A 4,750-nucleotide genomic window follows, 5' to 3' on the forward strand; every position below is an offset into this window, starting at 1 on the left:
TTTATGTATCGCCATATCTCCTTCCACAGTGGCTGTACATATTTACATGCCTACTAGCAGTGTACAAGAGTCCCTATCCCACCAGGCCCTCTCCACCCTTTATTGTTCTCAGTTATGTTTTGTTTTGAAATTGGGATACAGTACTGGGCTTTAGTTGGTATCACATTGTTGTTTTGATTTCCAGTTCCTGGATGACTAAAGACCTGGAACATTTCCACATGTGTTTATTAGCCATTTAACTGTCATCTTGTGTGAATTGTCTGTTCAGGTCTTTTGCCCATCTTATCAAAAGTTTGTTTTTTCCTTGCTATAAGCTTGTAACATTCTGTGGATCTTAGTAATTAGTCTTTTATCTGATGTGTCATTAGATGGAAAATATCATTTTCCAGTCTGTGGGCTCTCTTTTTACTCTTTTATTAAATAAACTTTTGATTTACACAAGTGTTTTCTTTTTCATAGGTCCCATTGATCTATTTTACCTTCTATGGAGTATGTTTCTTTTGTTAATTCTGCCAGCCCATGTATTCCCTGAACTAGGCCTCCTAGCAATGTCCTAATTTTCTCACTAATGATCCTGCTAGCTCAGGATTTTACATATAGGTCTTTAATCCACCTCGAGTTTATTTTCGTGCATGGAATAAGATATCCAGGTGGATATCCAAATTCTTCTGCAGGTGGATATCCAGATTTTCCAGCACCATTTATTGAGGAGGGCACCTGCTTCCTATTTAATGTCTTTTGGGTTATTGTAAAAATCAATTGTATGTGGATATTTTTATTGTTGATTTTCTGTCCTGATTCATTGGCCTGAGAATATTGGTCTTTAAAAAAAAGTTTATATGCTGTTGAATTCCATTGGCCAGGACTTTGTTGAGGATTTTAGCATCTATATTCATGAGAGATACCGGTCTGCATTTACAGAGGTTATTGTGGTTTGGGGCAAGGGAGGAGTATAATCAATCTACTAGAGTCCCTTATGGACTCTGTGAATTATTCTTAGAAGAGTGCACTTTTATTGTGCTTATAACAGTGGTTTCCTATACAGCTCAGAATTATCCGCTGTTTATGCGTTTTCCTGGGGTGTAAGTTTTCTAGTACAGTGGATGGCCCAAGGAAGAGGAGTGTACATTCAGAAGTGGATCAGGCTAGAGTCTGGGCACCAGTTCTGAAAGGTACCAGGCCTGTGCAGGAAAACTGCCGGGAAACCTGGAAATGCCAGGTCCTATTTCTACTAGCAGGGTGAGGAGCTTTGTGATTCCTTTCTCAAATCAAAATAGAAACACCTCCACCGACACCTAGCCCCGCTCCTGGAAGATTCCAAGCACTCCTGTTTCCCGAGTGCTGAGACTCTCCACGTGGCCTGGTCAAATCATCTGCAGGAGGGAGCTGGGCGTAGCTAGGGATTATCACCAGTGGGAGCTCTCCTCCCTCTGCGGACCTTGTGGTTCAGCATCAAGCCTCCAGTTGTCTCTGCAGGCTTCTGTGGGATGCTCCTGAAGTATCAACTGCTCGGTCGGGAGTTGCCACAGCACCTGTAAGGGAAGCAAAGCACAGGAAGGTGCTGTGAACTGGGACGGCATGATTGAGAGCACAGCTGTGCTCTCTGTGGGTAAACCAATTTAAAGCACACCCGGTATTATATCCCGGTCTCCCAACCCAGCTACCACCCACAAATTTGGCGATCCCACAGCAGTAAGTTGTTCACAGGGGCGATCAAACACTTGGTTTTCCTTTTAAGCATATTTTTTCACTTGCTGTGCTTCAATTTAAAGGTAGATTTATAAAAATAGCCTTATTCTTCCTTCCAACAGTATTCCCCTCTATTGTAGTGTAAGGTCAACTTAACAGCATAATTCTGTTAAACCATTGTCTGTGGTCGCCAACAAAAGCAGTTTACCCACAGACATTGCATGCAACAGAACTTTGCACACACAGAGATGGAGCCGGCTCATCATCAGGAGTGGGTCCCACTCCCCACAGCCAGCGGTCTCACTCTGCGGCCAGTGCAGGGATGGTGGTTTGTAAGTATCCCTCGCTTGTGCTGCTAAAAGAACAGTGTTCCCTCCTCACCGGCAAAGATGACAAAATAGGGCTGTGCTATGAGGCAGAATCTACTGGAAGGCAGGGAGTTCATTTTCTCGGTGTCTTGTGTATTTCTTGTAATATGTTTAACAATCAGTTTGGGGATGTTAGCATGTGATAAGCCAAAGGTAGAAAGGGCAGGCTGTAGGACCTAAAGAGTATTTTTGAACACAGAAGCCCTGGAAAGGCAGTTATCCAGCAAGGTCACCACACCCCAGTAGCCAGACTGTCACAATTGATCCAAAACACATCTGGCTCAGTCCTGGACTCCAGGGAAGGACAGAAGACTAAATTCGAACTGCCTTCTTCCTCAACTCCCAATTCCTATTCGGGTTCATCTCAGATGTATTTTGCAACTGGGGGTAATACTCTTGAGTTTTGTTATGTGTTTTTCTGTTTAACAGTACAAACCCAGAATTGATAAATGTATAGAGGCAGCAAGACAAACAAGGGTTTCTTGGAGGTACAGTGGGGCAGTGGGTGGGGTAAAAGGGAGCCGATATTAAAGAGTTCAAGAAAGAAGAGGATGTTTTCATACTGATTGTGGTAGCAATAATAAAATACTGCTTGATGTGATTGAACTGTGGAATGATATGGTATCTGTGTTACTCTGGGTAGACTAGAGAAACAAATTCATAGACACTTGTGTCATTGAGAAATAGCTTTATATACAAGAGCAATCAAATATTGAGAAAACATCCCAGACCAGTCCAGATCAAGTCCTTAAGTCCAATCTTAGACCATATGCCCGATAGCTATTTTTAAAGTCTTCTTCAGACTCACAAAACACATGCAATGATGCCAAACGTAAGAAGAGCACAGGCCAGTGGGTGGGAAGTCTTCCGGATCCAGTTGCATTGTAAGCATCTCAGCGCTGGCATGGGTCCAGCATGGCGTGGTTTCTCCAGCTCAGGGCACTAGCATAGTTGCATGTGTCTTGTCAGCTGCAATGTCTCCCAGGGAGTGAGCAGAGAGAGACAGAGACAGAGAGACTCCTACATCCAAGGAGGAATAAAGGAGTTCCCAGAATCCTCAGGAGAAGGCCATGCCAACAGAGGTCACACTGGCTATGATCTGAGTGACTGGCTAGACTCTACCCCTTCACTCTTAATCCTGTCAAATTGACAAATGATTATATGACTACCACAGCTAACTATAAACTGGTTTGGGCAAAAATGAACAATAAAATAAAATGATAAACAGACTATTTCATTATGAATTTTTTTGGTAAATTCAGTTACTGGCTTATATCATAATCCCTTTTCCTGTTCAATATTTTAAACAGTATTTGATATGTTGTACTGGCAAGGATTTCCATCAGTTTCCAGCTATGTGTGCAAAATTTTCTGTCATACATTGGAACATATTTTTCTCATGAAACATGCAACAAAATACTATTTGCAACATTCTTCTCAGGTGTAGTTCAGTGGCATTAGATTATTGTTTTCAACAATTACCAACATCTGCAAAATTTCCCATCAAACATAACAGAAAACCACCCCCAAAATAATTCTGGCTAGAAACTTTCCTCTTAACATCGAATAATTAATTAAAAGTTCCTGTTTCAATTATTTTGAATAGAAGCCTGATTTAAATACTTACCCATTCCTCTGTAAGGAATGCAGCCTAAACCCTGTCGAATAACTTTGTCTTTGAGCCAGATTTTTTATACCAGTACTTTATTGTGGCACATATCTCAATATCAAAATCTTTATAGCTATGTCTGTATATCATACTTCCTTTCACTGTATCCAACTCAGTGTTTGCAACTTGTAGCACTCTCTACCTCTAAAGCTTTTCACACTGAGGGACCAGAGATAAAAAATAACCTCAGGGAGAAAGTTGACTTGCAGGGGTGCTAAGAACCCACAGGAGCCTGGATAAAGACTGCAGTTAGAACTGCTGTGCTGACTTCTGTGGTAGCTCCACTGCCATGTTTGGAAATCTGCAGAGACAACTCCAGGTCACACTCCTGACCAACAGTCTGAATGCTTATGACCAGAGAAAATATTACTGTGTGGCCCACAGAAGTTGGAAGGCAGTGTAAGCCCAGGAAACACGTCTCCTGTATGTGATGGGTTGCTGTCAGCAGGGGGCTCAGAATACCCATCACCCACATAGGGTACTAAGCCATGGGAAGAAAAATGACCTTCTTATGATTTCTGTGGGTTCCTGTAACCCCACAAATAACCTTGTTGTTAGGAAACCTTTTTATTCCAATATTAAAAACATAATATGACAAAGTATCTTTTACCCCTTCCCAAATATTCTGAAATGTTATGGGGACAAAGAGTTTTAGGGATGACATATACTTGATTCCCTACATGGTCAGAGGTATGAAACGATTCAGGTAGGCCTAGTCTTGATTCCATTGCATGGTAAGGATAGAGATCGTATTTAATTTCACCAGATCATCTGTGTACTTCTGATGGTAATGGATGTAAAGCTACATTAAACTTAAAATCTGCACAGCTGTCCGCATGATTGGTAGAGTGAAGACCTCAGAGAGAGGGCTGTGTTCTCCCAAGGACTCCACCAGCATTGCTTTTCTAGTGTGAGTCCCAGAGGCAGGGGCCCCATTCAGCCCTTTCCACCTTTACATACCATGCACCTCCCACACGCAAATGCCTGACACGAACCCAAAGGAAACCACAGCACGCATGGACTT

Source organism: Tenrec ecaudatus, chromosome 15 (assembly GCF_050624435.1).
Source record: "Tenrec ecaudatus isolate mTenEca1 chromosome 15, mTenEca1.hap1, whole genome shotgun sequence".
Lineage (NCBI taxonomy): Eukaryota > Metazoa > Chordata > Mammalia > Afrosoricida > Tenrecidae > Tenrec > Tenrec ecaudatus.